Source organism: Schistocerca piceifrons, chromosome 6, assembly GCF_021461385.2.
Source record: "Schistocerca piceifrons isolate TAMUIC-IGC-003096 chromosome 6, iqSchPice1.1, whole genome shotgun sequence".
Classification (NCBI taxonomy): domain Eukaryota; kingdom Metazoa; phylum Arthropoda; class Insecta; order Orthoptera; family Acrididae; genus Schistocerca; species Schistocerca piceifrons.
In genome coordinates, this window is record NC_060143.1 from 576,301,395 (window position 1) to 576,326,537 (window position 25,143).

Here is a 25,143-nt window from a genome sequence, read left to right on the forward strand (position 1 = left end):
ACATTTAAGTTAACCATCGACTTTTCATCCGCCACTACAACCTCAGGTAATTACTTACTACTTTATCATCCACTGTAATACTTCCCTTTCATAACATAGCTACCAGCTGGAGCTAACAAGATTAGTTCGTTGCAATAGGCAGCAGTATTTTATACACCGTACCCAACCCAGTAACAGCCACTATCGTATGTTATGAATACTTTCGAGCAACCAAGCACTACCGTGTGCTACTCAACGGTACCAGCTTACTATTTAATAGCTCTCTCTGTGATACCACTACCCCCACTGAAGAGGTGTTGTAAGTAGGCTGTTCGGGGTTTTATATTGGTACCGCCGCGTAGCGCTCTGTATGAAAATTACTGGCTGTGCTGTGTGCAGTCTGTGGCTAGTTTGCATTGTTGTCTGCCATTGTAGTGTTGGGCAGCTGGATGTGAACAGCGCGTAGCGTTGCGCAGTTGGAGGTGAGCCGCCAGCAGTGGTGGATGTCAGGAGAGAGATGGCGGAGTTTTGAAATTTGTAATACTGGATATCATGAATTGCTATATACATTATGACTTTTGAACACTATTGAGGTAAATACATTGTTTGTTCTCTATTAAAGTCTTTCATTTGATAACTATGACTATCAGTAGTTAGTGCCTTCCGTAGTTTGAATCTTTTATTTAGCTGGCAGTAGTGGCGCTCGCTGTATTGCAGTAGTTCGAGTAACGAAGATTTTTGGTGAGGTAAGTGATTTGTGAAACGTATAGGTTAATGTTAGTCAGGGCCATTCTTTTGTAGGGATTTTTGAAAGTCAGATTGCGTTGCGCTAAAAATATTGTGTGTCAGTTTAAGCACAGTCTCGTATAATTTTTCAAAGGGGACATTTCATATGTCGACCCTTAGCCGAGGATACCTCACTGGAATCTTCTGATTTCTTCTTGTAGTTTGTGCAATTAGTGCAGCCTTTGTTTATTGCTAGCGCGTAATTGTAGAGAGAATTTCCTTTGTAGTTGTAGTTTTTCATTCTTGTACAGTAAAATAGTTGTGGCATGCATTTAGATTTGCACCAAGTATTTCGCAGATGCGCTTGCAATTAACTAGATATTCTTTTCAGTTCTATGTTAATGTGTTCCCCTATTTTTGCTCTTCAAATTGTGTTTTTCTGTGTTGTCGTGTGAAATATTGTGACAATAATGGCGTGTGAAAAACGTAATACTAGGCTCCAAAGGAAACTGAGAAATGACAGTGAAGACGAAAGCAGTGTGTTAACGCCACCGTGTAATGAATTAACTAATGTTCAGCATAGTAATTTGGTAATTGTGCATAGGGAAATGGAGCGGGCGGCAAATAATGGTGTAGACAGTGAAACAGGTAGTGAACAGGGAAGCATTATCGATCGATCGGTCGGCAACAGCTCGCCTCAGGAATCCGAAATAGCAGAACACAATATTGAAAATACTGTAGACTTAGGTTTTGGGTCCTCACCGTTTTCTCAAATGAGTCAAGACACAATTTCTGCTTTTCAAAATGTGAATGTTGCCGGTGAAAATGCACTGCCAAAAAGCATAGAGAAACAGATTCCAGACACTAATACATTATTATTGCAATTAATGCAACAAATGGAACAAAATCAGAGACAAACACAGCAAAAGCTTCAAAAGTTAGACACAATGGAAGAAAATCTTCAAAAGTTAGACACAATGGAACAAAATCTTAAAAAGTTAGACACAATGGAACAAAATCTTCAAAAGTTAGACACCACGTTTGAACAAACACGTGAAGATTTAACTACTGAGGTACATAACATTGAATCGAAATGTCAAAAAGTCTGTAATGACGTAAAAATACAAATTTGTGAGCATTTCCAACCTATTTTTTCGCGTCATGAAAATGCATTACAGAATCACGAAGCAGCCATAAAAGAACTGCAAACTATTGTTCATGAAAATCACGACACCTTGCAAGCTAAAATTGACTCAGTTGCATCTACCGATTCGGTTACGCAACTTGCAAAAACTCAAGAAAACTTAAAGGACACAGTAGATACGATTTCAACACAAATGGACGCTCTGAAACTTGGTTCAGAAAAACACACAGAGGAAATAATTTCACTAACGGATAAAGTAGCCAAACTTTCAGATCAGTTCACTAACTTATCTACAAAGGTGATCTGAATGACACAAGACCTGTAGCCATCACTGACACAGAAGAGTATGAACAAATTAAGAAATTCAAACAGAATCAGAATCAAACTAATACGCAACACGAAAGAGATATCCGGGAAGTACAAGATCAGTTGGCACAAGTAATACAAAAATTACATATTTCAGAGGATACTCGCGCTCCAACACGGGAAGAGGAACTTAGAAATACGGAAAAGTTACAAAATAATAACACAGGGCATTTCGGAAATTATGAAAGAAATTGGCAAGGTGCACCGAATTTTGAGATGGAACCGCCGACACGACATAACAATGACCGATATGCTACTCGCCGACACGATGATTTTGACTATAAGCTGTTCATTACTACACGTAAATTCAAAACATTTAAGAATTCTGCCAACGACATTCATCCACAAGCGTGGATCCATCAATTCTCTCATTGTTTTCCTCCCAACTGGTCATTGGAGCACAGGTTAGAATTTATGTGTGGCTACTTGGAGAATGAACCAGCTGTAAGAATGCGATCGGTCATTCACGATTGCCACAGTGAAAGAGAATTTTATCATGCCTTCCTCTCAGCATATTGGTCTCAAGCTACACAAGACCGAGTAAAACATAGCATTATAATAATGAAACATTTCGAACAATCTGAATTTTCCAGTCTTGTGAAATATTTTGAAGACATGTTGCACAAGAATCAGTACCTGTCAAACCCATACAGGCCCTCAGAACTCATCCACATTTGCTTAATCAAATTACCTGAACATTTACGACATATTATTTTGGCAGGACATTGAAGCTTTTCAGGGACTCTTACAAGAATTAGAAATTGACACTGACAATCGCGGAACGCGAAAACAGGAGCACAACAATTACAGGTCACATCCATCACAATTCCGCGATGACAGAAACAATAACTGGACGCGACAAGGCTATTCTCACAACACAAATCGTGACCAAAACAGACACCAACCGTATGACAACCATTGGCAGAGTAGTAATAATTACAGGGAAAGATCACCTCCCTGCGGTAATGACTATCACATAGACAATCAGAGAAACAGACAATATGGGAACCAAAACAATTATTATTACGGGAGACAGAATAACTTTAGACGCAACAGTCCTGCGCGCAGTTACGATTCAGGGAGAAATTCTCCACCACTTAACCGACAAGAAAGAAACTACAGGAACTACCGACATGAAGACAGACGATGTGATTGTAACGACAGACCTGAATTGCATCAGAACTGGCGGGATTTAAACAGGGCAGGGCCCTCTCGGCAAGGTGAATTTGTAGAAGTTAGGTCTCCTAATCCTAGTAACGACGCGCGCCAACAAAGAAACAGACAATGACTCACACTGCAGGCAGCCACGTGCGCCTGCTGGCTCAGGGAAAAATAACATAGACGCTAACCTTGAGAAAAATTCCAGTATTCTTTACCGACGTATACCACATGATAATTGCGTCGAAGTTGAAACTCTGAGCACTATGAAGAGTAAAGGTTTACACCACATTTCACATGTAAAACCGTTTATTGAAAGATAATCTGCTTTTTAACTTTGTCTTTGCCATAAAACGTTTCACTTCACGTTACTAGTATGCTTTAGAAATTGTTAACATGCAACAATGTTTGAAGTTAAATATCCAGTCAAGAACTAAGAGAACTTATTTAAACAGAAATTACGAATGCATTGTTATTGTGAACAGACGTCACAGTGTTATTGTGTGTGTACATTCTTGCTTGTTAGTTGCACGATTACGTAACGACTATAAGGCTCACATACTTAGAACATTTACCAGTACTGCTAATGAGATTTTAATGCTGCATTTTGGTTTACTTGAAAATACATTCTGGATTTAAAGTACTTTCTGTGAGATACCAGACGACACAGTGGTTAGTTTATGTGACAGCTACACGATTTTATCACGACGCTACTAATGAGTGACAATTTACAATGTTGCTTTTGCAGTGTATCTGTTTTTCTGAATTCTTCTGGAAAGTAAAACATGTTTTAGTAGTAAGCTACAATGTGAGAGCCTTTTTCGTAGCACAACAATACGTTATAGTATAGTACTTTCTTGATCACGGTAATGTACGTAGTAACTACGATATCTATACACAAAGCATTTCAGTTTCGTTTATGATGAGGTAAGTACATTGTCTTCTGCAGAACTTAGCTTTCGAAGGACAATAACTACGACACTTCCACAGAATTATCTTACAGCGAGACGCACATTTAGCGCTACAGGACACGCATTTGAGAGATTAATTTTGTACTTAAACCATTTATTTTTCAAGATTTTTGAATTACAAAGAAAGTTTTCCGTGATACATTTAATTCCATTGCTGTAATCTGTAACACCTGAGGGTATAATTACATTAATCCTCAGGGGGGTACACGCCTACTTTGTGTACCATGTGTTTGGCAAGCACAAGGAGCCCTAGCTAATATGGTATTTGCTTATACAACTTTACACATCGGTACCATATTTCTCTAACACATAATTACACAGCTATCTGATCATTTAACTGAGAGAGACAAACATTTCTTTTTACTACATCAGTGACATGTTTACGTAATTATGCCGTTGTATAACTTCACACTTATGAAATTGTATTTTGTTTGTACTTTGTGAACCGTTCATATTTTTTCAGACCCATTGTGATATTATGAGAGCTTTGAATGATATATTTGGTATGGGATCACGATTTTTGAAGTATGTTTGAGGCAGATGACACTTTTGACATGAGCTGAGAATTTTTTTTAATTATTCGAGGAAGCTACGACGATTTTGAGAGTTGACTGAGGTGTTATGATGTTATTATTACGATGACTATGTGTATTATGCTGTTGCGGTATGTTTATGATCAATAAGCTGATACTATATGAGTTATTTGATTATGCTACGTAGCTGTTATGATGAAATATTGAAGAAGTGTTGACGAATAAGGTAAGGAATAATGAGTAGTGTTTAGAGACTCTGGTTTGTGAAAAAGGTTGTCGGGAACCAAGAATCGTACTCTAAGAGTTATGAAGTGTATGTAAATGCGTGAATGTATTACAATGCCGACGAAAATTTTTTGAACACTGTTATATCAATAGCATTTTGTTTCTACAGATTTGTAACACAAATTCTTGACCTGTGAAATATTTTTATATGAGACTGTCACTGTAGCGGAAACTGGTGTCGTAAATATTTCGGCAAGAAACTTAAGTGACCTTCACGTAATCAGCTGTGGGCATGACGCATTACGCGGGCAGCTGCGCGACAGTTGCCTGGAAAAGAGTTATTAGTGTGTGCCTTTCAGAGGCTCAGGTGGACAAAAAAAAAGGAGGCCATTATCCTCGCTATTGACATTTCTTTGTAGAAAGCATTCTAAATACGACACACTCAAACTTGAAAATATATGATTACACTGTGGAGCTCTTAATTTATGGTATTTACTAAAATGCCTAATGAAATGATGAGAGAAATTTTACATCTATAGTCTTTCTAGTTAAGAGATTGCTCATTTTGTTTAATATCTAGTTTCTAGTTGCCCTGCAGCATTGGTTAAAATAAAATTTTATAGATGTACTAATATAAATATTTTATGCCTACAGACCCAGTAAAGAATAACTTTGATGTACTTCAAAAAAAACGAAGGAGCACAAAAACACATTTCCCTTCACAGGAATTGCATACAGAATTTTCTTTTCAAGTACTTGGTAATTTCTTTTGAAGAATAAATTGTGATGCATCACTTTAGTGTTAAGATGTGACATAGGTATTAAACATGGCCATTTTTACTGTAATATTTTTTCTGCTTGAGCTTTCTCATGTTTAGATATAAGTTATTGCATTTGCTGCGGCTGTTTGCCAGGCATAGTGCTACTAAATTTCACTTTGTATTACTCTGTTAAGCTAGTTTTACTACTGATTTATTTTTCTTGTTTGCTGCACAGTGCCTTATATTAGTTGTAATGCTGCAATTGCTTTGCCTATTTAAATTTTTTGTCGTTGATGTTTGTGTTAATTGTTTTGTGCTGCTGCATTGCCTCATCCCTTAGTTTAGCATCTGAGCTCAGTAGATTTAAGTTAGCTTAAGAGGGGGTAGCCTATAAGAGAATGAGTTGCGATGGATTTGAAGAAATGCACTGAGAGGCTATACGAGAAAAGTAAAGAAAGCAGGTATAGATAGAACTTTTGGAAATAATGAAGAACGAAGGGAGATCTCTGAGAAGTAAAGAAAGTTTTGTTTGCAAAATACTGCAGTAAAATAAATCCTGTCCTTTCCTTGTATTATTCCGCTATATGTTTGTGTACCCTTGTGTATTTATGTTTTTCCTGTATTTATATGTTTATCTGATAAGACTTATGTTGTAGAATTTTTCTAATACTAAGCTACATTCACTATGATGAGGAATACTGTTACCCTCAAATATAATTGGCATTAATAATATGTTATTTACCTTGTAAATATGCTTAGAGATTATTTATTCTGTTTTGTTTTAATGCTCATGTGTGAAGCTGATGTTTCAAAATTTATTCTGATCTTTTATGTATCTACTTATCTCATAATTCCTGTAACACTGATGTATATGTTTATTTATATTCTGTTGTAAAGCCTGTACTACAAATGTTATCTGTATTTTTATGTTCTTTAATGATGTATTTTGTACCTTTGTAATTGTATTCTTATGTTATAAAATTGTAATTGACACCAGTTCATCATATTATTAACTTGTAAGCTACATTTCACTGCACACGTTTATGTTGGTCATAGTATATGGACACTATGTGAAAAGTAGGGACTGTTAGTGTTTGCACGTGTGTTAATAATTCAGCAAGGGACTGGATAACAGCATTGCTGGTTCTAAGGACAATTCCAAAAACTTTGTGAGTGCACAAGTGGTGGTTATGGACTTGCTATATTATCCGCAAGACTCTTCAATGGTGATTGTGCACCTGCACAGTCACAACAGATGGCTGCTGGCCATCTCTACAAGGACTACAGTCGGTCTGCATCTTTGATGACCCAATAATACCATTATTTCTACAAGGACTACAGTGGGTCTACACCTTTGCTGACTCACCAGTACCATTATTTCTACAAGGACTGCATTGGGTCTGCACCTCTGGTGGCCCACCAATACCACACTCTCTACCAGGACAACAGTGGGTCTGCACCTCTGGTGGCCCACCAATACCGTAATCTCTTCCAGGACTACAGTGGTCTGCTCTGTGATGACCTACCTGTCAATATTCTTCAAAACTTCGAATGACTCTGCTGTGGGTTTACTTTGTTGTGGCCCATTACCTGTCTGCATGTCGAGAGTCAGCACTGTCTTTCTGTAGGAAGGACAACACTACTTCTTTAAGACTGCGTGGAAATCCACTACTTCCGTGTGCATTTTCTTTTATTGTTCAGACTTTGAGAAAAACACTGCAATTTTACTGTGATGAATGATCAGGACTGTCTTTACGGACTGTGAATTTTAGCTTTTGACCAACATTGTATCAATAAGTGTGTGCATTTGATATCTTTGTTATTGTAATTATGAAAAATTTTATCAAATCATTATTGGCCACTGCTCAAAACAATTTGTAAAATTTTTTGTGGGCAGCGTGGGGGCTATGTAAGTAGGCTGTTCAGGTTTTTATATTGGTAATTCCACGTAGCGCTCTGTATGAAAATTACTGGCTGTGCTGTGTGCAGTCTGTGGCTAGTTTGCATTGTTGTCTGCCATTGTAGTGTTGGGCAGCTGGATGTGAACAGCATGTAGCATTGCGCAGTTGGAGGTGAGCCGCCAGCAGTGGTGGATGTCAGGAGAGAGATGGCGGAGTTTTGAAATTTGTAATACTGGATATCATGAATTGCTATATACATTATGACTTTTGAACACTATTGAGGTAAATACATTGTTTGTTCTCTATTAAAGTCTTTCATTTGATAACTATGCCTATCAGTAGTTAGTGCCTTCTGTAGTTTGAATCTTTTATTTAGCTGGCAGTAGTGGCGCTCGCTGTATTGCAGTAGTTCGAGTAACGAAGATTTTTGGTGAGGTAAGTGATTTGTGAAACGTATAGGTTAATGTTAGTCAGGGCCATTCTTTTGTAGGGATTTTTGAAAGTCAGATTGCGTTGCGCTAAAAATATTGTGTGTCAGTTTAAGCACAGTCTCGTATAATTTTTCAAAGGGGACATTTCAGTGTTTGCACACTTGTCTTACACCCATAACATGCAACTCCCCCCCTCCCCAGTGGTATTTACCAGAGCAACCGATGGTACTACCATCGTCTGACAACTGGCCATCTCTCTCCAGTCACTCACTTTCCCAACTGGTCCAATCTTTAACTGATGTGGTAAACAAAGAGTCAGGGCAGATTACGCTAGACCGTGCCACCGTGCCTGTCACGGATTGGCACTGCCACCAGTATCTCAGTCGTATAGTTACTCCTAGTTCTGTATGTATCCCTTTAATAATTATCCTGATTGGTTTATCCCTATGGGTAGCCTTTAGAAAACGACGTTCTGCGCGACTTCGGTCGCCCCTTCCTGCTGTCCCTGAACAGCAACCTCCTGGGGAATATCACGTTTAAGTCTTGTAATGGGAGTAGGAATGTTTCTTGTTGCCCCATACTGTAGAAAGATAGCCATGGTCTGAGTACCATGTGGATAGAGAAGAAATAGTAAGTAATTAAAATACCTCCAAAAAAGAAAAAAAAAGCCACGGCCCTCCTCTAGATGTAAGTGATACTGTGCCATCCGTGTGCATGCGAAGTGATGCAAAATGTTACACCCCTTCCCCCCCTTGAGATCTGTGCATCGCCCATTCCAGAAGCCCCACTTATACGCTCTGGCGGAAGCTGCGTGCCACTGCCTGCCATGGCCAGCGACCTATGCTGCTGCCAGCATCAACAGCTGATCATCGCACCCTGCGCTGCCATTCGCAGTGCCTCACACCACCGTTGCACCATCCGCCGTCGTCCAAATTTTGTCATGCAAGATTTCATCACCACATTATTGTCATTTTTCAATGCAAATTTAAAAAAATACAAAATGTATTGTTATAATTATCTAAGACCATCCTTCACAGGAGCTCCATAGTAACTGTCAATTTGTCCTCCCCCCACCCCTTCCATGGTTTACTCCTGCAGAGGGGAGAAGGGTGTACAGTGGGGGCCGATACTGAATCGATTAAATAGTATAAAATTGGATTTTTATTTCTCACTTAATGTCTCTCAGCGCTTTCTGCCTGGCGGCTAGTTGCAGCATATCAGTCACGTTGCACAAAACCTGACAGAACCACTTTGAATTTCACGTGTTGAACCTTCAGCAGCTAAACTCACGTGTTGCTGACGAGGCAACGCTACCAAACTGTTCGAGTACGATTTGGCCGACCAATAGGGAGGTTTGGAGGTGGTCACGTGGGGGTGGAACCGCAGCCAGCCGCTGGGAGTGGACACGCCGTCCGCTCTCTTCTGCTGGCAGCTTCCGACCCGACCAGACGCTCTCCTCTCCTGCTCTCTTGGGCGGCAGCCCATTCAGTTTTGGAGGCTTCTCTAGGCCTGCCTTACTGATATTTTACAGAATATTCTGACATCATTAGCTTATAACGCCAAAGTGTCATAATTTGTTACATAACATTGTTATTATTTACTTAGGAATCTGATCTCATCTCTACAGCGTATAAATGCAGTTGCTGAAGAGAAGGAATTAGAATTAATTTGTTACCTTAATGTCAGGCAGCTAATTATTTACATTTTGCACAGCACATGTATTACCTACAAGAATGGATGCATTTAAATATCAGCATAAAGTGTCATAAGGCGAATGAATATGACATCAACACAACGTCGGTAGAACATCAGTACGATGTCAGTATGACATTTGTGTGACATGCAGTAAAAGGAGATGTTGGAATTAATCTGTTACGTTAACATCAGCTAGATAACTATTTGCAATTCCGCAAGAACAGACGCATTTACACACCTCTCCATTTTGGTCTATACTACCAATTCTACCAATTTCATGCCAATGTTTACGACCAATTGGCTAATTTTACAGACAATTTGCCAATTTCTTACGACTTTTATAACGATTTTATCAATTTCCTGCCAGTTTTCCACAATTATAATGTCCAATTTGCTAATTTACTAATGGTCCTCAGATGAATCTGATCTTCTCTCTATGATGACTAGACTCGCACAATTGCTCTAATGAGGAGGAGGACCAGGAGAAGGAGGTTAGTGTTTACTGTCCCATTGAGCACGAGGTCATTAGAGACGCAGTACAAGATCGGATTGGGGAAGGATGGGGAAATAACGCAGCTCTGTCCTTTCAAAGGAACAACCCCGGCATTAGCCCCTAGTGATTTAGGGAAATCAAAGAAAACCTAAATCAGAATGGCCAGACATGGGTTTGAATTGTGCTCTAAAGAATACATATTGTGACGTTATTTTTAATAAACAATATATTTTATCTATATAAACAAAAATATATACTTTCATTTTTTCAAATCCATCTGTCTCCAAAGCCTCTTCACCTACTGCCTTGAAAGTTCGACGCAACATTCCATTCGAACATGTGCTATTGTTATATAGCTACTGAAGTGTGATGCAGTGTGTGTATGTGAGTGTGTGTGTGCGTGGGTGCGTGCATGTGTGCGTGTGTGTGTGTGTGTGTTTTTCCTAATTACCTCAAAAATTCTCTTTGGCATTACTTTTGCTTGGTTTGTAGTTCTTGCAGTGAAATTTTTCGGGACATACTGCCTAAAATTACATTCCATTGCGATAAACACTCCCTGCAAGTATTCCCCAAAGATTTCCTATGGGGTTCAAATCTTTGCTCCATGCAGGAAAGGGCAAGGCATCAATATCTTTATCTTCAAACCATATTCTGGTTATAGTAGATGTTGAATCCTGCCTAGCTGTCAATGTGGGGTGTCTGGGAGACCTACCCTCTTGGATCGCTAGACAAACAATTCAAGCAAATCGTATTAATGAGTTTTATTGCAAAAAGTAATTGACAATACTTTGAATATTACCAGATGTGTCACAAGAACAGTGCGACATGCAAAATAATCAATGTTCTGCAGTATAACAATTCCAAGATTGAGCTACATAAAATGTACAAGCAAGTAACGAGCTTTGAAGCTTCTATTCAGGTCGCTGGTCCTGAAGCTTCTCGTAGAACTGGGTCGCAGCCAGACGGGCGCGGCGCTAATGTTCTCTCTGCATAGAGGCCGCTGCTGTCACGTTGTCATCGTGGAGAGGGGTCGGTCAGCGTGCATATGGCTGAAGCCTTCTTCACAGCCCTCTCTGCTCCCTTGTTCCCGACTAGCGTGCCGGCGCTTGGCTTTACGCCTTAGCAGTAGAAACATGCACGGATGCGTTATCTTATTGAAACATTACAGTTTCGTCCAGTTCGTCCTCAAATCCTCTAATCAATTCTGTCTCTAGTATCTCAGCATACATGTTAAGAGGTCATTCCATTCCATTGTTCCCCAAGCGATACGTGATTTACCTTTAGTGCAGAAGGCTGTCCATGAAAATTTATGCTTATTCTTATGAGTACCTACTGCTCTGTTCTCAGATCATGCTGGTAATACTGAAATCCATCCAACCCACCTGAATTAAACTTCTTCTTTTCACTGAAGATCACATTATCCCATTCTGAAGTTCATGAAATATGTTTTTCAGCAAACTCCAATCGAGACTGTTTACGTTTGAATGTTAGAGCTTGTGTCTGTAGTCGTTTCTCGAATGGAAGTTGTTTGTCATTTGACAATATTTCTCAAACAAGTCTGGCTACTGTAAATCAGCACCAAGTTGAGAAGATAAACGGTGTGTGGCCCTTGCTTTGCGCAAAAGTAACCGTTTTGATGCGTCAGATAATTTTCTACTTTGCCCATTTCTTTCCAATCTGTGCATGTTGTGTGCCTGATCTGACGAAATGATCAACCACTGTAATTGAACAGTTCAGCTTATTGGCGATTTGACGGTTAGAGAGTCCCATTTCCTTGTATGTATAAAAAAATGGTTCAAATGGCTCTGAGCACTATGGGACTTAACTGCCATGGTCATCAGTCCCCTAGAACTTAGAACTACTTAAACCTAACTAACCTAAGGACATCATACACATCCATGGCCGAGGCAGGATTCGAACCTGCGACTGTAGCGGTCGCACGGTTCCAGACTGTATGCATCAATTTTTGCTTTCTCATCACATGATAATTGTTTCCTGCGTGGCATTGCCAGAGTCATGGTTTATGTACACAATATCCACTATCACTAAAGGTGTTGCGAGCTAACATCCCATAGCTGTTCCGATTCACATGCGGTTCCTCTTCGTCGAAATGTCTTGGCTCAAACTCGTCTAGGGGTTGAACCGCACATGTCGCATTATACGCCCTAAATTAGACACTTGTGACCCTTTGGTTGAATTGACTGGCTGGTGGCAAGTTTACCCGATACAAAGTTAACATAACTTATTATAATATAATAATATAACATAATAATATGATAACATATAATAACATCCAATAGATGTTCGGGTTCACATGCAGTTCCTATTCGTCGAAATGTCTTGGCTCAAACTCATCTGGGGGTTGAACCATACGTGTCGCATTACCCGCCCTAAATTAGACACTTGTGACCCTTTGGTTAAATTGCCTGGCTGATGGCAAGTTTGCCGGTCGCGGTGGCCGAGCGGTTCTAGGCGCTGTCGTCGTAACTGCCGTCTGCGTCACGTCTGCTGTGCAGCGAGCTACGTTAATTTAGGTATTAACTGTATTTTCCTTACTTGTCACTTCTTCTTCCTATGTTTTTACTTTTAGGAAGCTTTAATTGTCGAGTGTTAGTAATAGTGTTCCATAGATTTCGTGTTTGTTTTGAATACAGTCAGAGAGAGTCCCTTTAGTCAGCCACAGTGCCAGTAGTGCTAGTGTTTGTTTTGAATAAAGTCCAGAGACAGGTAGTGCTATTTTCATTGTTTTCTACAAGAAGTGTCTAGTAACCACAGTTTAGTCAACTATCAGCCGCCTTTAGTGAATTAGCAGTCCAGTTAAAAGTTGATTAACTCTCTACAGTAAATTGATTTCTTAGGATGGACAGGATGAGTGACTGCTGTTACGGACGCAGGAGGAGCTGCCCACTGTTCGCGAACAGCTGAACGTGTTGATGGCCACAGTCAGCCGTCTTCAGGTGAGTCTGGTGCGTCGCATGGTACACCCCAGGTATTACATGCTTCACCCACTGTCCCTGCTGTCGAGACATCTTCGCGGGTACCGGGCGCGGTTGGGCCACCCTCTCCCCAAGGGGAGTGGCGGGTTCAGCGGCGTTCACGGCGCACGAGGCGGAGGGTCAATGTGGAGGCTGGCCGTATGGCATCGCCCGCTCTGACTGTGAGAGGACATGTGGCCGCTCCTTCAGCAAGGTCCGAGCAAGCACACGGGGGGGAGGGGTTTATTAGTGATTGGGAGCTCCAACGTTAGGCGGGTGATGGAGCCCCTTAGGGAAACAGCGGAAAGATCGGGGAAGAAGGCCAGTGTTCACTCTGTCTGCTTGCTGGGGGGTCTCATCCGAGATGTGGAGGAGGCCCTGCCAGCGGCGATAAAGAACACTGGGTGCACCCGACTGGAAATTGTTGCTCAAGTCGGCACCAATGACTCCTGCCGTCTGGGTTCAGAGGTCATCCTCAGTTCATACAGGCGGTTGGCGGAGTTGGTGAAGGCGGAAAGCCTCGCTCGCGGGGTGGAATCTGAGCTAACTATTTGTAGTATCGTTCCCAGAACCGATCGCGGTCCTCTGGTTTGGAGCCGAGTGGAAGAGGCTCAGACGATTCTGCGGAGATCTGGGGTGCAAATTTCTCGATCTCCGCTATCGGGTGGCGAAATGTAGGGTCCCCCTGAATAGGTCAGGCGTGCACTACACGCAGGAAGCGGCTACAAGGAGTACGTGTGGAGTGCACATGGGGGTTTTTTAGGTTAGAGAATTCCCTTCCTAGGCCCGACAAGACGCCTCTTGAGACGCGGCAAGGTAGGAGTAGGCAAAATGCAGCAGGGAATAACAATATTGATCTGCTAATAGTAAACTGCAGGAGCGTCTATAGAAAAGTCCCAGAACTGCTCTCATTAGGAAACGGTCACAATGCCCACATAGTATTAGGGGCAGAAAGTTGGCTGTAACCAGATTTAAACAGTAATGAAATTCTAAACTCAGATTGGAACGTATACCGCAGAGACAGGCTGGACAGTGAAGGAGGAGGCGTGTTTATAGCGATAAGAAGTGCAATAGTATCGAAGGAAATTGACGGAGATCAACAATCCGAAATGTGAAATGATTTGGGTGAAGGTCACGGTTAAAGCAGGTTTAGACATGGTAATTGGATGTCTCTATAGGCCCCCTGGCCCAGCAGCTGTTATGGCTGAGCACCTGAAGTATAATTTGCAAAATATTTCGAGTAGATTTCCCCAACATGTTATAGTTCTGGGTGGAGATTTGAATTTGCCGGATATAGACTGGGAGACTCAAACGTTCCTAACGGGTGGCAGGCACAAAGAATCCAGTGAAATTTTTTATTTATTTATTTATTTATTTGTTTATTGTTCCATGGGACCACATTTAGGAGAAGTCTCCATGGTCATGGAACGAGTCAATACATGAAATTATAACACGATTATAGAAACAGATAAAATGAAATATCAGAAACATATTCAGGTGACAAGTCGTTAGTTTAAATAAAGAAATTCAAGAATGTAACACTGGAATTTGCTTCATTTTTTAGCTCCTCCAGGAGCTCCTCGACAGAATAGAAGGAGTGAGCCATGAGGAAACTCTTCAGTTTGGACTTAAAGGAGTTTGGGCTACTGCTAAAATTTTTGAGTTCTTGTGGTAGCTTATTGAAAATGGATGCAGCAGAATACTGCACTCCTTTCTGCACAAGAGTCAAGGAAGTGCATTCCACATGCAGATTTGATTTCTGCCTAGTATTAACTGAGTGAAAGCTGCTAACTCTTGGGAATAAGCTAATACTGTTAACAACAAACGACATTAAAGAAAATACATACTGTGAGGGCAATGTCAAAAGTCCCAGACTATTGAATAGGGGTCGACAAGAGGTTTTCGAACTTACACCATACATAGCTCGAACAGCCCGTTTTTGAGCCAAAAATACCCTTTTTGAATCAGAAGAATTACCCCAAAAAATAATACCATATGACATAAGCGTATGAAAATATGCGAAGTATACTACTTTTCGTGTTGAAATGTCACTTATTTCAGATACTGTTCTAATGGTAAATAAAGCGGCATTCAGTTTCTGAACAAGATCCTGAACATGGGCTTTCCACAACAGCTTACTATCTATCCGTACGCCTAGGAACTTGAACTGTTCCGTCTCGCTTATAACATGCCCATTCTGTCTGATTAAAATGTCAGTTCTTGTTGAATTGTGGGTTAGAAACTGTAAAAACTGAGTCTTACTGTGATTTAGCATCAAATTTTTTTCCACAAGCCACGAACTTATTTCATGAACTACATTCTTTGATAATGTTTCAATATTACACACAAGATCCTTCACTACCAAGGTGGTGTCATCAGCAAACAGAAATATTTTTGAATCACCTGTAATACTAGAAGGCATATCATTTACATAAATAAGAAACAGCAGTGGCCCCAGCACCGACCCTTGGGGAACGCCCCATTTAACAGTGCCCCATTGGGACTGAACATCATTACCACTCTCAATATTGCGGAGGATTACCTTCTGCTTTCTTTTCTTAAAGTAGGAGGCGAACCAATTGTAAGCTACTCCCCTTACTCCATAATGTTCCAACTTCTGCAGTAATATTTTGTGGTCAACACAGTCAAAAGCCTTCGTTAAATCAAAGAAAACACCTAACGTTCGCAACCTTTTATTTAATCCGTCCAAAACCTCACAGAGAAAAGAGACTATAGCATTTTCAGTTGTTAAGCCATTTCTAAAACCAAACTGTACATTTGACAGCAAATTATGTGAATTTAAATGCTGCAGTAACCTTGTATATACAACCCTCTCGATAACTTTAGCAAACACCGATGGCATAGAAATAGGTCTATAATTGTCAACATTATCCCTGTCTCCCTTTTTATAAAGTGGCTTCACTACCGAGTACTTTAATCGGTCAGGAAACCGACCACTCCTAAAGGAAAAGTTACAGATACGGCTAAGTACTGAGCTAACATACGTGGAACAATACTTCAGTATTCTGCTAGATACCCCGTCATATCCATGAGAGTTCTTGGTCTTTAGTGATTTAATTATTAACTCAATCTCCCTCTTGTCAGTATCATGGAGGAGCATTTCAGGTAACAGTCTCGGAACACTTTTTTCTAAGAGCGCTATATGATTCCCTGTTGGGACTAGGTTTCTATTTAGTTCACCTGCTATATTCAGAAAGTGATTATTAAGTACTGTACATATATGCGACTTATCAGTAACACGTACATCCCCACTACGCATTGATTCTATATTCTCGACCTGTCTCTGCAGACCAGCCACTTCCTTTATGACTGACCGTATGGTTTTAATTTTATCCTGAGACTTAGCTATTCTATCTGCATACCACATACTTTTTGCCTTCCTAATAACTTTTTTAAGCACCTTACAATACTGTTTGTAATGGGCTGCTGCATTTAGATTTTGACTGTTTCTAACGTTTTGATATAATTGCCACTTTGTTCTACAAGATATTCTTATCCCTTTAGTCAGCCACCCAGGCTGCCTGTTTGTGCTAGTACCCTGTTTTGAACGTTCTAACGGAAAGCAACTTTCAAAGAGCACGAGAAAAGTCTTGAGGAAGGCATTATATTTATCGTCTACTGTATCAGCACTAAAAACCATCTTGCCACTCTTGTTCCTTGATAAGGTGTACAAAAGTCTGTACAGCAACTGGATCAGCTTTCCTAAAAAGTTGGTAACTATATTTAACATGTGTTGCAGCACAAAAATCTTTTAGACTTAAAATTTGTGCATCATGATCTGAAAGGCCATTCACCTTTTTGCTAACAGAATGCCCTTCTAATAATGACGAATGAACAAAAATATTGTCTATGGTTGTTTTACTGTTCCCTTGCACTCTCGTTGGGAAGAATACGGTTTGCATAAGATTATATGAATTAAGGAGGTCTACCAGCATCCTTTTCCTTGCACAATCACTTATACAATTAATATTGAAGTCACCACATATAACTAACTTTTTGTATTTCCTATAAAGTGAACCAAGAACCTCCTCTAGCTTTAGCAAAAATGTTGTGAAATCGGAGTCTGGGGATCTATAAATAACAACAGTAAGAAGTCTAGCTCCACTAAATTTAACCACACCTGCACAACACTCAAACACCTTTTCAGTGCAGTACTTTGAAACATCAATTGACTCAAATGGGATACCGTTTTTCACATACATGGCTACTCCCCCACACCGCAAAGAGCTCCTCGAAAAGCTGCCAGCCAACCTGTATCCTGGTAAAGGAAGCCTCTGAATTATCTCCTTATTTAAGAAGTGTTCAGATATACCAATAATTTCAGAGTCAACATCTATAAGCAGTTCACTAACTTTATCTCTAATACCTTGTATATTTTGATGAAATATACTAATTCCCTCATTAATCGGATACCCAAGCTTTGTAGAAAGTGGTTTCTTTGTTAGAGAGACTTCCCTTAAGCAGGAATACCTATCAGCTGACTTCAATCTAAAAAAGGTACAGCTCTAACACCCACAACTACCGGAATTTTCCCATGAGTGATGCCACCACCCCCACCTATGCTGTCACCTATAAGTTTTGCCAACCTCCCCTTCCCATACCTGTTGAGGTGCAGGCCATGTCTAGTGAAACCCATCCTACTGATAGACTCCGCCGACACCACTGAGATGTGACTCATGCCTTCTGTCATCAGCGCACCCCCAAGTCTCATGTTATTACGCCTGACGGCTGTATTAAGATGAGGCCGATCGTGACGCTGAAACAGTTCCACGAAATGCACATTCGTGTTGCCAGTCTGAGTGGCTATCTTTTCCAGGTCACCATCTATGTCATACTCCCCATCCCTATCAATACTATTACCAGCCCCACCCACAATCACTACCTGATCCTCTTTAGTAAAATCCCTACATAACCCCCCTATGTTAAAAGTCACCTGAGCCAATCCTGCATTAGGCTTCACAATGCTGGTGACCTGGTACTCACTCCCCAAAACTTCCTGCAACTGCTGGCCTACACCTCTACCATGAGAACTACCTAACAGCAGAACCTTCTTCTTTCTCTTAGACTTTGCAACTGTCCTAGCCACCGTAACTGCTGAGGTCTGCTGCATACTTCCTACATCTGCAGCTACTAGAGATTCCTCTCCACTAGACTCTGACAGTTGGTCATATCTATTACAAACACCAATAGTAAAACTATCTGAAAATCTCCTTCTCCTAGCAGATCTCTTGCCAACAGCCAGCTCCCATTCCCCAACCCCCTTCTCCCTCCTCATCCTATCTAGCTCCTCCTGTGCGTTTTTCAACTGCACCTGAAGGGCACAGATCTTACGCTCCTGCTCCTCTATCAACTTACTCTTGCTACATAACCTGCAGTTCCTGGAGAGGATCTCACCAGAATGCCCACTGGCTTCCCCACTGCATTCCCCCCAGTGAAAATACTTCGAACAAGTCTCACACCGCAATCCACTACTTCCGAACCTACGGCAAAGCCCACACTTCTCACTCATGGTAAAATTTTACAATTATTGAAACAAGAAAACAACTTTATCTAAGTTCCGCTACTACAATAAGAAGATGTTAAAAACTGACTACAATTATCACAAACTTGCTCTACAAGGGAAGTAACTACTATTATTGACAGTATTAATCAACAACAAATGAGAATATAACAAAATACTAACACAGAAAGAAAATCAAACGTCTAGTGACAGTAACGAAACTGAAAGCAGTTCGCAAAAATTTCTTCTGAAGTTATTTCACCGGAAAACACCAAGAACACCGGTTGAAGACTACTAAAGTTCCTAAATAAACTACTATACACAAACAATTAATTAATACTTTTTAAGTGCTTTATCTGAAAACTACCTTGAGCAGTTAAACAGAGAACCGACTCGTGGCGATAACGTATTAGACCTTCTGGTGACAAACAGACCCGAACTATTTGAAACAGTTAACGCAGAACAGGGAATCAGCGATTATAAAACGGTTACTGAATCGATGATTTCAGCCGTAAATAGAAATATTAAAAATGGTTGGAAGATTTTTCTGTTTAGCAAAAGTGACAAAAAGCAGATTTCAGAGTACCCGATGGCTCAACACAAAAATTTTGTCTCAAGTACAGATAGTGTTGAGGATTAGTGGACAAAGTTCAAAACCATCGTACAATATGTGTTAGATGAGTATGCGCCAAGTAAGATCGTAAGAGATGGAAAAGAGCCACCGAGGTACAACAACCGAGTTGGAACTTCACAGCAAACATAAACATAGTCAAAGTCTTGCAGACAAACAAAAATTACGCGAAGCGAAATGTAGTGTGAGGAGGGCTATGCGAGAGGCGTTCAGTGAATTCGAAAGTAAAGTTCTATGTACTGACTTGGCAGAAAATCCTAAGAAATTTTGGTCTTATGTCAAAGCGGTAGGTGGATCAAAACAAAATGTCCAGACACTCTGTGACCAAAATGGTACTGAAACAGAGGATGACAGACTAAAGGCCGAAATACTAAATGTCTTTTTCCAAAGCTGTTTCACAGAGGAAGACTGCATTGTAGTTCCATCTCTAGATTGTCGCACGGATGACAAAATGGTAGATATCGAAATAGACGACAGAGGGATAGAGAAACATTTAAAATCGCTCAAAAGAGGAAAGGCCGCTGGACCTGATGGGATACCAGTTCGATTTTACACAGTGTACGCGAAGGAACTTGCTCCCCTTCTTGCAGCGGTGTACCGTAGGTCTCTAGAAGAGCGTAGCGTTCCAAAGGATTGGAAAAGGGCACAGGTCATCCCCGTTTTCAAGAGGGGACATCGAACAGATGAGCCGAACTATAGACCGATATCTCTAACGTCTATCAGTTGTAGAATTTTGGAACACGTATTATGTTCGAGTATAATGACTTTTCTGGAGACTAGAAATCTACTCTGTAGCAATCAGCATGGGTTTCGAAAAAGACGGTCATGTGAAACCCAGCTCGCGTTATTCGTCCACGAGCCTCAGAGGGCCATAGACACGGGTTCGCAGGTAGATGCCGTGTTTCTCGACTTCCGCAAGGCGTTCGATACAGTTCCCCACAGTCGTTTAATGAACAAAGTAAGAGTATATGGACTATCAGACCAATTGTGTGATTGGATTGAAGAGTTCCTAGCTAACAGAACGCAGCATGTCATTCTCAATGGAGAGAAGTCTTCCGAAGTAAGAGTGATTTCAGGTGTGCCGCAGGGGAGTGTCGTAGGACCGTTGCTATTCACAATATACATAAATGACCTTGTGGATGACATCGGAAGTTCACTGAGGCTTTTGCGGATGATGCTGTGGTATATCGAGAGGTTGTAACAATGGAAAATTGTACTGAAAGGCAGGAGGATCTGCAGCGAACTGACGCATGGTGCAGGGAATGGCAACTGAATCTCAATGTAGACAAGTGTAATGTGCTGGGAATACATAGAAAGAAAGATCCCTTATCATTTAGCTACAATATAGCAGGTCAGCAACTGGTAGCAGTTAATTCCATAAATTATCTGGGAGTACGCATTAGGAATGATTTAAAATGAAATGATCATATGAAGTTGACCGTCGGTAAAGCAGATGCCAGACTGAGATTCATTGGAAGAATCCTAAGGAAATGCAATCCGAAAACAAAGGAAGTAGGTTACAGTACGCTTGTTCGCCCACTGCTTGAATACTGCTCAGCAGTGTGCGATCCGTACCACATAGGGTTGATAGAAGAGATAGAGAAGATCCAACGGAGAGCAGAGCGCTTCGTTACAGGATCATTTAGTAATCGCGAAAGCGTTACGGAGATGATAGATAAACTCCAGTGGAAGACTCTGCAGTAGAGACGCTCAGTAGCTCGGTACGGGCTTTTGTTGAAGTTTCGAGAACATACTTTCACCGAGGAGTCAAGCAGTATATTGCTCCCTCCTACGTATATCTCGCGAAGAGACCATGAGGATAAAATCAGGAGATCAGAGCCCACACAGAGGCATACCGACAATCCTTCTTTCCTCGAACAATACGAGACTGGAATAGAAGGGAGAACCGATGGTATTCTGTGTCATTAGCCTATGAGAAAGGTACCCTCCGCCAAACACCGTCAGGTGGCTTGTGGAGTATGGATGTAGATGTAGATGTAGACTGCTACGGTCGCAGGTTCGAATCCTGCCTCCGGCATGGATGTGTGTGATGTCCCTAGGTTAGTTAGGTTTAAGTAGTTCTAAGTTCTAGGGTACTAATGACCTTAGATGTTAAGTCCCATAGTGCTCAGAGCCATTTGGACCATTTTTATGGCAAGTTTACGAGATACAAAGTTAACATAACATATAATAACAGCAATAATAATATTGGGAAAAATTAACGACCCATAAATTATGAAGGCCACACAGTTGCGATTTTGTTAGAATATTGTTTATTCAGAAAGCAAAGTAATAGTGAAAGTGGTCGTATTTAGAGTTACTGTTACACTCGAGCGCATATCTATTTGACACAGTTCGATCATTCACAATCTCATCGCGAATTGCAAGTTCGATACTCCACCTCGTTAACTATGCGAAAAGTTAGAGTTCACACCAGGCATGCGGCTGCTCATCGCTCAGAGCCGAAGTCCCGCGATACCACACAACGCGACATTTTCTAATTCGTTTCACTTCCTAGCTGGTTGAAGACCGACTGTCTGCTTTCACGTCTGAATCCGAACTGTACCCTTTGGTATCTCCAGCCGAACTGTACTCTTTGGTATCTAAACCAGAACTGTCCACATAGGTGTCCCAAGCTGAACTGTCCCTCTGCCGGTCCCAAGCCGCGTTTCCCGCGCGCCGAACATCGTCGCTCAACTGCCTAGTGCAGTTCCCTTTCCAGAAGCCATCCATCTGATTGACTACAGCTTATTCTACATTATTTTGCATTTTAATATATTTAAATAATCAAAGCTTGACCACTTTCACTTTCTAAATGAAGTAACAATAGTATCCATTACATAATAAATGTTAAATTCTTTTACATAAAACCAATACAATTACGTTCTTAGCTTTGAATGCCACGGCCAGTAGCGTTGCACCAATGTGCTTTCTGATAAATAAATAAAGAACACAAGTAACTATTACGCACTAAACTTTACAACAAATATTCTATTACCTAATGATTCAATAAGGTATCACGCTGTCATCGTTCAATGTGCTTTGAGTGGACGAAATGATGATCTGATGCTTAAATGAAAATACTGATAATTCAAATGTACTATATCTTTTAAACAAATGAAGTTACTGAGTTGATATAAAAGATTTGTCATTTTAATGATGCGCTTTTACGAGTATATGAAACGTCGATCGTTAAGCTCGACTAAAGCATTCAGATTTCAGCATTCAGGTCTTTGTTACAAAACTTGTGAATTTCACTTTAACAATAAATCCTAAACTATTATAGATATAATCAATATTCAAGTTTTATTATGATCACCATGAAAATTTATGTAGGATGGCAGATTAAAATTACTGTGGCTTGATTCCCAGCTCTACTACAGAATTAAATAGTTTTCATAAATGTCGCCCTTTATGGCTGATCTTAGGTCCGCCATATTTAACACTGCTACGTCTCCTTGGCCACAAAAGCCTTCTACTTGGTTTCCCTATGACGTCCCACTCATACACTACAGCAGTTAGGGTACAATCAACAACAGACGCCTGTGCGTTTCCCCATCTCGTGGTGAATCTGCGCCCTTTGTGGCATCTGGTCCTGAACGACAGGGTTCGTTTCACAATTCCCAAAGGCTGACTCTTTCGGCCATATATTTAAATGAGAGCGCAATGCTCATGAACTCACAGCGTTTGTCTCCTATGTGCAGTAAAGGCATGTACACACACACACACACACACACACACACACACACACTAACATTCACAGAGCTGACTGTCTTTGTATTGGGTTCCACCCACTACCACCTGAATCACTGATGTCTTGTGATACACTGTACTACTGACATCAAATGCTATACCATTTGTCTGTATCTGTCGGTATACTGGATTTCATACTATAGCATAGACACTGTGGGTAACTAACATTGTTAATTAGTCTACAAATATCCATGCTTTTATACTGATTCCCACTAAATATAGATACATACAAGACACACACACACACACACACACACACACACACACACATACCAAATGGCGCTCCAGTAGGCGCATAAAATGTATGTATATTTGACTGCAATGTTGTGTCAAAATTTCAAAGAAATTGGCGACATAGATTTAATATCTTGAACAAATAAACATTGCATCTATATAAATAAAAATTTAAATGCTCATTTGCTCAAAATCTTAAATCTCTTGAAGTCCTACGATGACTGCTTTGAAATTTTAACATGACATTGCATTCAAGTACATGTACGGTTTTATATGCCTACTGGAGTGTCCATATAACATGTAAATATATACGTTATAATTGTAGGGAAAATCTGTATAAAAATGTAAATGTTGGTTTCTTCAGACTTTTAAATCTCTGAACGTTCTTCACCGACTGCATCGAAATTTTTACACAAAATTGCATTTGAATACACAGTGTTTTTATATACCTAATTTTATTGTATAATTTATAAATAAATATGTAATATATAAAGGAGAAATGTTATTATAAAAAATCTTGAAAATTTCTTGATCAATTTACTTCAAATTTTTAATGTTCTGATGAGTGTTCAGGCAGACATAGGCTATACACAGGGTGTACATAATGTCCGGGAACACTTTCAGTTATTTACTGCACAAGAACTAAACATTGTACAGATGTCATATATATTGCATTTTGAAGAGAAGCTCTGAAAGTTTTTTTACAAACATTCGATGTGCGAACCATGAGTGATGCAGCCGATGTCAATATAGCAATCGAATTCTTGCCATACCAGTCCTAGCATGGCATCGTCGACTATGGCAATCGCTTCCCATATTCTCTCCTGGAGCTCTGCTACATCACGTGGTACGTACACGAGATCTTTAATGTGTCCGCACAGAAAGTGTCACACAGAGTGAGATCTGGTGATTGGGGACGCCATTTCATGAAACAGCTTCCCCTTCTGTAGCAAAGCCGATCCATTGGCCTATGTTCAGGTCCCCATGAACTTCACAATGAAAATGGGGTGGAGCCCCATCCTGCTGAAAGATGAACAGAGAGTCCAACTGCATTCCAGGCATCAGCCATTGCTGCAACATGTCCAAGTAGGAATATCCAGTGACAGTGCTCTCAGCAAAGAAGAATGGCCCGTACAGTTTTCGACGTGACAAGGCGTGGGGAATCACGCTCAAATGCAGTGCATTCATGTGGATGCTTTGTACCCCAAATTCGACAATTATGCCTGTTCACTTTCCCATTAGTGTGAAAAGTGGTTTCGTCGCTAAAAATTACGTGATGAACGATGTCATCCCCCCTCCTCATTCAATTGTTGTAACTGTTAACAAAACTCAAAACGCTTGTCTGTGTCATCATCATTGAGCTTCTGCACTAGCTCCAATTTGAATGGTTTCTAGACAGCTTCTGTCGCAGGACTTTCCACACTATCACTGGAACCATTTACAGTTCACGAGATGCACAACATACCGATTTCTTTTGACTCCTTATAAATGTCTCTTGTACGTGCTCCACATTCACTTTCACTCACACTGGGATGTCCACTTCTCTTTGCCAGGCAAGAGCAACCCGTCACAACGAATTTGTTGTGCCAGTGTTAAATGGCCTTCTTTGTTGGTTGCTTTTTACTGTGTTTGGTTCTAAACATCCG